This window comes from Bactrocera dorsalis, chromosome 4 (genome assembly GCF_023373825.1).
Source record: "Bactrocera dorsalis isolate Fly_Bdor chromosome 4, ASM2337382v1, whole genome shotgun sequence".
NCBI lineage: Eukaryota > Metazoa > Arthropoda > Insecta > Diptera > Tephritidae > Bactrocera > Bactrocera dorsalis.
This window is the reverse complement of record NC_064306.1, coordinates 65,079,866-65,093,474: the sequence shown is the minus strand read 5'-3', so window position 1 is coordinate 65,093,474 and position 13,609 is coordinate 65,079,866. Positions and strand designations below refer to the sequence as shown.

At 35.6% G+C, this 13,609-nt stretch overlaps 1 protein-coding gene across 2 annotated transcripts in view; it reads left to right on the top strand.

Moving 5' to 3' along the window:
* Positions 1 to 12,668: 12,668 nt before the first annotated feature.
* The window catches only part of LOC105225191 (glutamate receptor-interacting protein 1), a 67,026-nt gene continuing 66,085 nt past the window's right edge, over positions 12,669 to 13,609 (top strand). Inside the window, exon 1 of one of the 2 annotated variants that reach the window (XM_049456395.1) lies at positions 12,669 to 12,767. The gene's annotated coding sequence lies outside the window, so the exon portion shown is untranslated. Of the gene's footprint in view, positions 12,843 to 13,609 lie in introns of both variants that reach the window. The other variant, XM_049456394.1, reaches the window with a different exon arrangement.

The following is a 13,609-nucleotide window of genomic DNA, read 5'->3' as shown; positions in this document are numbered from 1 at the left end:
AACTTTATTAGACCCAAAACGTATATTGAAGGTGTGTTTTAGGTTTATGCTTTTATTTTATTTAGTTTTTTTACGAAATTGTTGAAATAGGTAACAACTTTGTAATCTTTTTGTTTTAATAAATCGAGTACCTTGCAAAAATGTTTTAAAAATTTTTTCCGCCAACACGGTTGTGAGAAGAAATGAAAATTAAACACTGTAGCCATAAAGTTTAGCCTAAAAGTATGCAACGAAATATTTATTTCGATAAAATTGAAGAACGAAGAATTCACCTATACTTACATACATATGTCTTCTTATACATATGCTTATTTCTTTTTTATGTGACTAATATCGTATTACTTTTCCAAAGGAATAATGCAAATATCAAATTATTTTCATAAAAATTGAACACATACTTATGTATATATGTATGTATGTATGTATTTATGTCTGTATATATATAAACACAAAGGATCAAAGCTGTTTTTAACAGATCGAGACGACTGCAAGAAATGTCTTGAGCAGGGCACCAGGGAATCAATGGAGCATGTGAACTCCATTTGGCATCGTAATGGACCAAAAGTAGTCTATGCGTGCTTATTAGCCTACCATATTAGCCTAACCTAACCTAGAAACAAGTTAAAGCCTTTATTGCTTCCTTGACATAACGAATTAAAAAAAATCGTTGAGTTCCTGTATTGAAATCTTTTAATATGGTGCTCAATTCAAATTAGTTCCACCTTAAGGGCTTGATTAAATCTCATTTTTCAGCATAATATTTTTTAATGTACGTTTTTTGGAAAACACAGAAGTTTGAGAATCTTGGGCTCAGATTAAAACAGTAATTTCATCTGTGATAAATTACCTTTCCGTTTGCAAATTCTTTAAAGACGCCACGACAATAAAAAAAAGAAGAGAGTCATACTAACTTAAATCAGTCTATTAGCCATATGTTCACTTTCAAGGTTTTACGTTGGCGTATTTCCCAATATACACATACGCCCTACTTTAAACTCAGTTTGGTAGATGTAAAATAGAACTTTTTGTCACGCCTAACTTCCACTTTAAGATTTCTACTACTAAAGATTTTCTTTATTTTTCTTTGTTAAAAACACATACATATATACATCTGGTAAGTATTTAAAACTTAGATAATTATTTACGATTTTGGTTACGAAGCAGAAGTTCAAAAGTCAAATTTTTTGCAGAGCGGTGACTAATATTCTTATTCTAAAGCATATTTACACACATACAAGCGTAAAATACTATATACATATATTACTCTGTATTATTTGGTAATTAAGCGAGAAAAATGCTGCAAAGAACGACACGATTTTCACTTGTTAATGCCAAATTGTTTACTGGCTTCAATTTTGCCATATTTTTATAGATAAATATATTACTACAATATAAGGGTACCCAGTAGGAAAATTTCACAGTGGTACCCAGTGGGAAGTTTGAAAGCTGCTTCAGAAAAGAATTGCCTGTCTATACAGTGACATTTTCAGAACGAGTCATCATTATGTAAGCTCGACTTAATCGGATAACGACTGCAACGAAATCGCGTGATGTCCCAAAATTCTAAAAGAGTTCGCAGCTCAAAGTGCGCTATAGATTGGCTAGATCGATTTTAATACTTTCCATTGTTGCCACTTGTTTGAAAGTTTTAAGCAAATGTATTTTTTTTATTGATTGTTGCTATAATTGTTAAAAAAATTTCGGTGTTACCACCTGTTTGAAATTTTTAGATAGGGGATTACTACGAACTGAAGAGGATAAAATTAAAAAAAAATTAAAGAGAATAAATTTGAAAAATTGACGAATTACATACATATATGTACATTCATTATCCTTCCAAACAAAATAGTTCACAGTAAATTTGAGTATGGTTGCCACCTGATGGAAAAATTTAGTACCGCCCAGCCCAATAAGTTTTTAGTATCTTATAGAAAGAAAAAGTACAAGATAGAGAATAACAGAAAAGTACAGAAAAGGTAGTAAAAATTTTGGAGGTGTTACCACAAAAATATATAAAATTATAACATTCTACGAAGTAAAGAGGGTGATACAAGTAAAAGTTTAGCATAAGAGTAAAAAGTTTAGTTAAAGTTTTTTAAAAATATGTCAGAGTTGCCACCTGTTTAATTTTTTGGAAATAAACCTAAGCAGATAAACGAGTTATGTATACAATATTGGCTTCAATCAAAATAGTTCGCAGTTGTAAAAAAATTTAAGTAAGGTTACCACCTGTTTGTAAATATTTATCTCGCTCTGTCTAATATTTTTTGAGTATAAAATAAAAAAAAAGGATATCGCTCCCTCTTTTTAATATCTAATTGTAAAGTATAAAGTAAAAATGTATTTGGAAATATTGCCACCTGTTTAAAATGTTTAGGTCTAAAAATGGATTAGACTAACGAGTTATGCACAAAGTGTTGGTATCAAACAGAAGAGAAGAGTATTAAAATTTATACTAACTTGCAAAGTGGTTGCCACCTGTTTGAAATTTTGTACCCAGAGATGGCGTACTTTCATGAGATTGCTCAAGGACTCCAATGTTCAAATGATCATCTTTAAGTTCATAGTGAATGTCATTACCAATGAAAATATTTCCTATTGGGTTCAGAATTTTACATACTACATACACTAAAGTGCGTATATACAAATATTCACACATAGAATTATGTTGGCAGCATGTTATGTGTTAATTACCCATTAACATGACCATAATTATGGTCAAAAACAATTATTTTAACAAGGTATATTGGCAGGCATGCACACACACCCACGCATTTTCATATATGTACTTGTATACGTATGAATATATACAAATGTATACAGATATATGTACATGTCATGTACACTTGTAATAATTACAAAAGTGTTTTTGTGAAAATTCGTCTTTGAAGTGATCAAAGTGTGGGAGAGCCTCTCAATGTGTGTATTGAGTCACGAAAAATATTTTTTATGTAAAAATATAAAAATAAATGCAAATATAAACATATATATGTACGCATATATGTAAAGGGTGATTTTTTAAGAGCTTGAAAACTTTTTTTAAAAAAAAAACGCATAAAATTTGCAAAATCTCATCGGTTCTTTATTTGAAACGTTAGATTGGTTCATGACATTTACTTTTTGAAGATAATTTCATTTAAATGTTGACCGCGGCTGCGTCTTAGGTGGTCCATTCGGAAAGTCCAATTTTGGGCAACTTTTTCGAGCATTTCGGCCGGAATAGCCCGAATTTCTTCGGAAATGTTGTCTTCCAAAGCTGGAATAGTTGCTGGCTTATTTCTGTAGACTTTAGACTTGACGTAGCCCCACAAAAAATAGTCTAAAGGCGTTAAATCGCATGATCTTGGTGGCCAACTTACGGGTCCATTTCTTGAGATGAATTGTTGTCCGAAGTTTTCCCTCAAAATGGCCATAGAATCGCGAGCTGTGTGGCATGTAGCGCCATCTTGTTGAAACCACATGTCAACCAAGTTCAGTTCTTCCATTTTTGGCAACAAAAAGTTTGTTAGCATCGAACGATAGCGATCGCCATTCACCGTAACGTTGCGTCCAACAGCATCTTTGAAAAAATACGGTCCAATGATTCCACCAGCGTACAAACCACACCAAACAGTGCAGTTCTTGAACGGCTTCTGGTTGCTCTTCACCCCAAATGCGGCAATTTTGCTTATTTACGTAGCCATTCAACCAGAAATGAGCCTCATCGCTGAACAAAATTTGTCGGACGTAAAGCGCGAAACACATTTCGAACCGAACACTGATTTTGGTAATAAAATTCAATGATTTGCAAGCGTTGCTCGTTAGTAAGTCTATTCATGATGAAATGTCAAAGCATACTGAGCATCTTTCTCTTTGACACCATGTCTGAAATCCCACGTGATCTGTCAAATACTAATGCATGAAAATCCTAACCTCAAAAAAATCACCCGTTATGTATGTACATATGTATATATGCTAAATATGTGTTTGTAAGCCACTTTTGCGTAATTGACGAAAATTGCATTTATTTTTATGGCTAATAAAATTTTAATATTGCATTTGGCAGCCGACAGAAATAATTGAGATTTTCAACGCACTCGCCTAATTCGAGGTTAAACGCGAAAATTAGCGATTTTCTAATGGATTTTGTTAAAATTTCAAAATTGAAATTTTTTTGAATTTTAAAAATCATTTGGCGTGTTAATGAAATGATATTTGGATATGTAGCATAAAAGTTTAAGCTTCCACATTCGGATATAACCAATATATAACCATTTTATAACCAATATATAACCACTTTATAACCAAAACTCAAATTGTTTCAATATGAGTGGTTTCTATCATATCGTTTTTCCTTCGCCTGTAAGCTAATGAAAAATGATGTTACGGTATTCTGTTTGATTAGAGAACCGTCGATTAGAATTTTCGAAAATTGTTCTATTAAACATTGGGTAGTCGAAAAAGTCTTTTCGTATTTCTAATCAAACTCAACTTATTTTTTTCATTTTCTGCGAATTCTGGCAATTTTGTTTCAAAACGAATAACGGAAATGAAGTCACTTTAAACTAATTAATGTAAAAGTATTCCATTCAACCAAACCTTTCCGCATACTTTATATAAATATACATAAATACATACACATATATACATACATACAACGGTATAATTAAAACACACTTAAGTTTTTTTGGAAATTTATGTTCATCGATTCGAAATTTGTATTTGTTTTTGGTGTAACGGTACATTAGCGCTGTGGGCAGTTTCGTTATGATGCCGAAGAACTCATAAATCTAATTTATGGCCACAATTATGTGCACATGTGTGCATAGGTACATATGTGTATGTGTGTATGTCTGTATAAATTTATATGCTTTTGAGTATCGGTTATGTTGTTGACGATTCGAAGGGGTCGCACTGACTGAGTGCCAGTTCTAATGTCCATAATGGCATGTGCCATTGATTTTTACCGACTGAATCGACGAGTGATGAGGTGAGTTTAGTTGGATTTTGTTTAGTCAAAGTGTGTAAAATTATCCTACATTTATGAAAATTTTATACAAAAATGTATTAAAGTTTTCGATTTAGTTTATATGAAACGTTTTATGATTGATAGAAGGTGAATTTTGGAAGGAGGTTTGCATAAAACTTAGGTGGCTCTTTATTTATTAATATTGTCAGAATTTCTTAAAAGGCACCATTTATTCATATTTAAAAAAATCAGAAAATGCGATCTTCAAGAATATAAAATAAAAATTATAATATCAAGGTAAACACGAGCTTGACAATCATTTGGAAAAAATATTTAAATTTTACACTGTTCGGTAAATATTTCGAAGAAAAGATTTTACAGTTCATTTATTTAATTTTTCAGTACCATGACTGAATGGTCAAAAGGTATAAAAAATTATTTTTTTCATAATCAAATCAAAAAATTTGTTGATATATCCTACGAAAGAATCGTTTGATAGGTCAATCACGTCTTCAAGCCCATGCTTGAATAGTTAAGACTTGTAAAAAAATGTAATGTTCTAATCAAATAAATAAATTTACTGAATTATGCCATGGAAAGGATCGATTTATGGCTCATTCGCGTCTTCAAGCCTATGCTTGAGTGGTCAAGAGTTATAGAAAATTGTGCTGTCATACTTAAATCAGAGAATTTGTTAAATTATCCCACGAAAGAATCGGTTTATTGGTCAATCGCCTCTTCAAGCCCATGCTTGAATAGACAAAATTCTTAGAAAATTGTATTATATTAATCAAATCAGATTTTGAATTATCTCACGGAAAGTGTCGGTTGATAGCTCATTCGCGTCTTTAATGGTCAAGAGTTATAGAAAACTTATGCTTTCATAAAAAAATAAAGGAATTTGTTGAATTATCGCACGCAAGGATCGGTCGAAGGCCTATACGCGTGTCAACCTCATACTTGAATGGTCAAAAGTTATAGAAAAATTTAAAAAAAAATTTGAATTTCCTGGAGAAGTGTTCCCCGGTCTTAAAAACTTCTGTTAGTTTCCGCATTCTTTCGTAAAATTTTGGAGCATTACCCCTGTCGGCCAGCTTGTCAAGCTTTTCGCTGTTCTTTCCTTTATATCGTCTTGCTCTCAGAAAGCAGGAGTGCAGTTCGAGCAGAAAAACGTTCGGTTATCTGTTGTGATTGCAGCTTCTGGACGTCGAACCTACCTTGTGCTTGTTGACATGCGTTTTTTGCTGCAGAGAGGCGGGTGCAGATTTTTGCCGCAACAAGATAATGGTCATAGTCAATGCAAGTACCGCGGAGTGTACGTCTATCATAACAAGGTCGATCTGGTTGGTGGCCTTTCGATCCGGAGACAGCCAGGTAGCTTGATAAATTTTCCTATACTGGAATCTAGTAATACAGGTAAATATATTTCAGGCCCTAGCGAAGTCGATCAGCTTCAATGCATTTGGGGATGTTTCATCTTGAGACTGAATTGTTTGCAGTTGTGCCAAAAGATACCTTCTTTGCCCAATCTGTGTGTTTTCTAGCACACATTGGGATGTTTTTTGGCTACCAAGTGGATACTTGGCCTTCAAATGGAAGTCATGAGCTGCTTGAGCCATATGTAAAAGAATCATTTCTGGTCATTCGCAAGTAAATGGCGTTTAGAGAACTTTTCCCACTTGCGCGAACTTCTACACATGACTAAGTCCTCCAGTTATTTAAAGTACTCTCCTTTAAACTTCGGTTTCTGATTATTTTCTGATTATTTTATGTGTTGTTTTCCATTGTCTTAAAAAATTGTCAAAAATAAAACATTTTGTTCCAAAATTATATCCATTCTTATATACATAAAAGCTTAATGTGTGGCATATCTTTAAGAAACTTCATCGGAAAGATTTGATGGACGAAACTTGTGAAATTTATGATATGTCATGTCCAGTGATGCCAAAACACCAACCAGAGATCACACACAGAAAGATTTGATAAAATAAATTTCAACCAAATAGTTCTATTTTCATAACGCGCGACAAAAATTTATAAAAAGATGCCACCCACGCAAAAGAGGAGGGTATTATGCAGCAATATGTAATGCCAGGCTATGCTATGTAATGCTATGCTGTGCTAAGTAATCTCGGGCATGCGATGACAATCAATTTGGCAAACACTTCTGATGTCAGTATGTGACTGTGTGGATGAGTCGTAAGCATCCGGCGGATGTTTCGTCAGTGACACTCGAGTTTTATATGCACGCTCGCCACACTTATATGCATACATATATGAGCACATATTTTATATATGCATATGTATATATATTTATTTATATTTCAATTTATGTGTGTGTTTATGTGAAAAGCGCATTTTCATAAATCCACGGCATATATTATAACTTTATTCGCTTTGAAATCAGGAAAATAGACTTTGTGGCTAAAAGAGATTTGTATACATACATACACACATACGTAAGCATTTTCATGCAACTGTAGTAATTTATATGTAGAAGTATGCTGGATCCTCGATACGCACGCTTGGCACATAAATTTTCTGCAATGTCTGCCGAATGAATGGGCTGAGCACACACCCACATATACACAAAACATATTTACATACCAATGTGTCGATGTTTGTAAATATGTATGGATGTCTGTTTGTATATTAAAATATATATATCTCGATTTGCTCATACAAAGTTAATCACTTCTGCTTTGAAGTGCAGCAGCGTGGAGATTTATGAATTTTTTCTATCAAAATGTATTGCCGACTACTCAGTTGCCTTGGATCACCAGGCTTAATCCGGTTTGCTCGTTTTCATAAAAAGAACTCCAACCAGACCTGCTAATACATATCTATATATTTACATACATACATATACACATAGTTAGATATTTATGTAGTAGCCAGCGCAAATATCAATTTCACTTGCCAAAAAGCAAGTGTCTTTTTGCCAGTCCATTGAACCACATTAAATTGTCTGCCAAGCAAATGTTTTATATCTCCGTTTCGGCTGTTGTCAATGCAACTCTGTGCTTTCGCCAAATGTGCTCTCGTTCGTCTTTATGTTTTTCTAAAGACTGCTACAGCTTGCTCGTCAATTATTTGGACATTTTGGCCTTTCTTTTGATTTCTTATAAATATCGCACAACCATGCACTATATAATATATACATACATATGTGTATATATTCAAAGACATGTGATTCCCCGCATATTTTGACATTTATCGAGTTTATTTTTAAGCTGAAACAACAAGTAGTGACATCAGGCATTTAAGACCTAAGTAATTAAGTATGTTTCTATTTTTCTCAAAACTCTTCAGACTCGCTGGTCGTCTCTGTATGAAGGTCTTGATCAGCGCAAACATATTTTATGTTCTTTGCTGACAATTCAAATGTTTATGTACCAGTATATAGGTCAGAGAGGGAAAAATATTTTTGTGGTATTTCAAATATTTTTACAGCTATATATACATATTTTAAAGAAATACAAATGATTCAGCCGATTTTCGTAGGCTTATTGGAAAATGGATTAAGAAAACATACTGCAAATGCGATTTTTGAAAATATTAGTGAAAGTTGTAATTTCCAGAGTTGTCTTTCATTGTCTATTGCGAAAATTTCTATATTATTCTATATTATTTCTTCTTTATTGGCGTAGACACTGCTTACGCGCCAGTCGTTTCTTCTTTTCGCAAGGTGGCGCCATTTGGAGATTTCAAGTGAAGCCATGTCCTTTTCCACCTGGTCTTTCCAACGTAATGGAGGACTTCGAATACTTTCAGAGATGGAGTGCTTTCATCCATTCAAATGACATGACCTAGCCAGCGTAGCCGCTGTCACTTGATTCGCAGAACTATGTCAATGTCGTCGTATATCTCGTACAGCTCATCGTGTCAACAACTGCTGTATTCGCTGTTGCCAATATGCAAAGGTCCACAAATCTTCCGTAGAACCTTTTTCTCGAAAACTCGTAATACCGACTCATCAGATGTGGTCATCGTCCATGCCTCTGCGCCATATAGACTTGTAGAGTTTGGTCTTTGTTTGTCGAGAGGACTTAACTTCTTAAAAGCCAACTCAGTCCTAAGCAGGACCTGTTGGCAAAAATTATTTTGCGATGGACTTCGGGGCTGACGTCTTTCTTGGTGAAGGTTTCCATACCAACCACGGCACTTAATGCCATTCCAAATAGCGCCCATAATGCAGCTGGAATGAGTAAGATCAGACTCAGTGCACTTTGGTTTTTAAATGAACACTTGTCTGAACATTTGAAAATCCTCGCATGTTTTTACTCCATACTGGATCTTTAGGATTATGAAGTCGTTAAACCAAACAGTGATGGTAAATTCTCCGTCCATATATGTAACTGCGGTGATAATTTTTTTGCGGATGGATCAAAGCTTGGTGCGGTGGCTGGCGGGGTGTTTATTCTAAGAAACTTTCTATCAATTGCCATACAAATATAAATAGATCGTTTTTAGACGAAGACAACCGTAAGGTCTCAAAATAGCTCCCATGACAACAGCATCCTATACTACCGTTCATAACTTCATGCCGCCGCATTTATTGAAGAACTTGAACTCATATATTTTAATTATGTCCATCAAAAGAGAATTTCACTTTTGCTCGACTACATCATGAAGACTAGGACTTCATCAGAGGTGAATGAATTTATTGCAAGAACAAATATGTTGTCCACAAACATGTTGCTGACAACATGTTGCTGAAATCATGTTGCTAGTGACTACAGCTGTTCGGTATTTCCTGCGCAACACACACATACCCAACTCACTCTCTCTCTGTCATATACTTATGGACAGAGGAAAAGCCAGCAGTGAGCGGTAAAGCTCTCAAAGACGCTGGCAGCGTGCCATAAAATGCCGCTGAAAACAACGAGAAAACAATTGAACAGTTGCTGGCATTCATGACACAACCCAGTGAGCAATTAGCTGTGATTGGGGTAAATTTTGATGGCCAAGAGATATAAGCGCAATGCGTCGTGCATTATGAGTTCTTGCCTTACGATTCGGTCAATAAAAAATATTACCTATAGGTTAAACGGAATTTGTGTGAAGCAGTCTGTCAGAAACGCCAGGATTTATGGAGAAACAAAAATTGACTTTTGCGCTATGATATGGAATTCCTCATCCAAAGGGCTCTAGATCCACAGAATTGTACCGGACGTCCACTCTTAGATAGGCAGATGATATGGGGACCTGGATTTCCATCTGACCCAAATAGTTAGTGGACATGGGTGCTTTAGAATCTATCTTTACAGATTTCACAATGACATTGGTCCGAACTGTCAAACGTGAATATGTCCCTCGCTTTTCAAATACAAGGGAAAAACTAAAAACCACGTTCGGTGGTAGTTTCGCGATCGATAATTTAACGATATTCATGTGTCAGTCGACTGAGAAATGGAGAGGTATTAGCGTAGCGCCAGCATTTATTTATTCAAATTTGAGACTTTTTCAACAGATTAGTCTGACCTCAGTCCACACAACAGAGAAGACTTAAATGTCCTGTCCTTGAACCTTGACTCGTGGTTCCGTGGTAGAGTCTTGAGTTGCGAGTAGGCTAGGTTTATTGGATTAAAGTTCTACACTTCAACTTTCGATTTTTCTACTTATAAAAAAATCAAAAAAGTCTCCCATATTCTCCAGACTTGGCCCGCTGTGACTGTTTTTGTTCTCAAAACTGGAGAGGCTCATGAAAGAACGACGTTACGCCAGAGAACTTAAAACATAGAGAAGGTGCAGGTTCGACAGCGAACATTTTGTAGGATTTTTGAAGGGAGTTCACCTCAGAATTCACGATGAGAAATGTTAACACTTTTAACAGTTCCCCACATAGTGAGAATATGAAGAGAAAAAATATATGAATTTAAGGCATTTGTTGCCATAGCATGTATACCCAAGCAGAGAATATGAAGAAACTCCCAATGAAGATTTTCGTTTTGCTTGTTTATATTTTGTTTCATTTTTGACACCGAAAAATGTGTACAAAACACATTATGTTCTCTGTCTCACATACACAAGAATATGAAGAGACATAAATATGTATATGCATGCATTGAATATCAATATGAAAACATAACCATACGCATGCTGCTCCTTATGATCTCCCAACTTTGTGATACATATTTTCATGCTTCAATTTTTCAACTTGGGAATCGCAATGTATGCAAATAAATATGTATGAAGGCTTTTGCGTTTTGCCGTCGGCAATTGAATATTGACTTGTACACATAATTATGATATGAGTACAATTTTGTATGAATGCAAGTTAATGCAACCCACACCCACTAAAATAAACCACTATCTCATTCATCTATAATAGACACATATGTAATGTAAATTGACACCACATAAGCCAACCGCCTATCATAACAAATAGAGTAAACAAAGAATGTTAAAATATGCAATTTGCAAAGTAATCATAAAATCTATTTACAATAGGAACTTGATCAAGCAACAAGAAATGCCACAGCCATTCTTTTTGCATGATCAGCAGTATAATACTATAAAGAGCTAAAATTAAGAGATAAACAGTTTAGTCATTAATTGACAGATATAGTTGTAAGTTAGCAGTTAAGAGTTATAAGTTAAGCAATAGTGATATGTAACTTTTTAAAAAAACCAAATAATATAATAAAAAATTAATTTGCATGCATAGTAATATTTATAGTCAATTTGGACTTGCATATTTAATAATTTTCTTTGATTTTTACATAATATACCATACTAATAAATATTTTTGTATTATATTTCCTACTAATAGAAATTAAATTTATCACAACAATATATACATATGTACATACATCATATTATCTTATGTCTCTGCACATGCTCATATCATAATCTTATTATCTGCTCATATACATAAATGTATGTATACGCATGTGCGCGTTCAGAAAATCAAGTCATGATTTTATCACTTATCAATATATTACATGTGCGCGCATTGATCTGCATGTTCATACATTCATATACACTTACATGTACATATGTTTGTATACACTTCCGAACAAATAATGCACAAGCATACAAACATATGCGTACACATGTGAATATGTCACCAACAAAAAATTGAAGCATTGTTCTACAAAAACAACAACTGCTAAAATGGCAAAAGCATCAAAAGTCAATATGGCAGCCGAATTGGCGAAGCCCAAATGTAGTAAATTTTACAACAAAAACGATTTCATTCATAAACGCAGGCGCGTATGCCACAAGCGACCGCGCTTCATTCATATAAACAGACGCCGTAACATCTCCCCGAGCATGCCTTTGCCTAGAAGCGTCTTTTCGCGACGATGGCAAAAGCATTTTTCATTCTCGAGCTGGCAAGTCAAAGTGATGCTTCTTCACAGAAAGAAGTGACAAAAGTGGCAACATAGCTTTAATGTTTATGTTTTTTAATTTTATGTTTTAAGTTCTCTGGTTTTTTCAATAACGCTTACTGGGTATAAATGCGGCGTACAAAGCAGCGCAGCAAGCGCCAAAGTGGCACGAGGCGCACGAAGTTCGCGGCGACTGCAGACGAGCGCATACAGCAACAGTTGGAAAATACACAAGTGTGTGTATGTGAGCCGAAGCGGCAAAGGGAAGCGCTGCAGTCACGGCTGTGTGCGCTCTGATGGGTGCGTGTGCCGCGTCGCTGTCGGCGCAACGATGGCTACGGAAGGCAAAGCGCTGCAGCACAGATTCATTCTGAAGTTGTGTTTCGTGGTGCACGGTCGAGTTTGTGGCAACGTCTGCAATCGGTGGCGATAATTCAACGTTACTTGCGACATACAAACATACATAGCAGTAGTATATATCAGTGTGTGAATGTGCGATTTATTTTTTAATTTAACGCGTGAACTGACGATCAAACCAATCGAAGGCGCGCTGCAAGGTGATGCGTGTGTACTAAATATATTGAAATTTATGAGCACAACAAACCAATACAGACTCACATATAAACGCGTATTGATGGATGCGCCTGCGAAAGTGCAAGTGTTCGTGCGATTTGTGTTACCGTTTGGCGAATTGAAATGAAATTTCGCAGCAACATTTTGGCCGCCAATTGACAGTGTGTGTGTGTGGGTTTCGGGCGCACCGTAAAATCACCGCAAAACTTGGCAAAAACCGAATTTTATTTTATGCCTAATGTAGTAAATGGGTGAAACTCATATGCATACGCGGCCAAAGCCATCAGTGTATTAGTGAGCATGTATCTGTGTGTGTGTTCGTGAAGTGTGTGGCGTGTTTTCGCGTTCGAGGAAACTGCGCGCCGCCTTGCGCGTTCACTTTTCCCCACTTTCGGTGCGCTGTTGTTGCTATTGCTGTTGTTTTTGCCTTTTTTCGTGCTTCATCTATAATTGCTGTTTTGGCTACGCAATTCTCCACAACATTTATTTTACTTACGGCAAGTAGTTTGTGCGCGTTGTTGTTGCTGGCGTTGAAGTGATTTGGTTTGGAGGTCTGCGCGCGCTTGTAGCCGCCGCGTTCGTGCCGCGCGGCAGTCGGTGCGCCACACCGCCCATTCACCCAACCGTCGGCGCGTCCGTTGCGCCGTTCAAGTTTAAAAATAGTTTTCGAAAACTCGCGTCGAATACGCACGAGCCAAGGGGAAAATCTTGTGAAAACTTGTGTATAACGTAGCAGTGGAAGAAGAAGCAG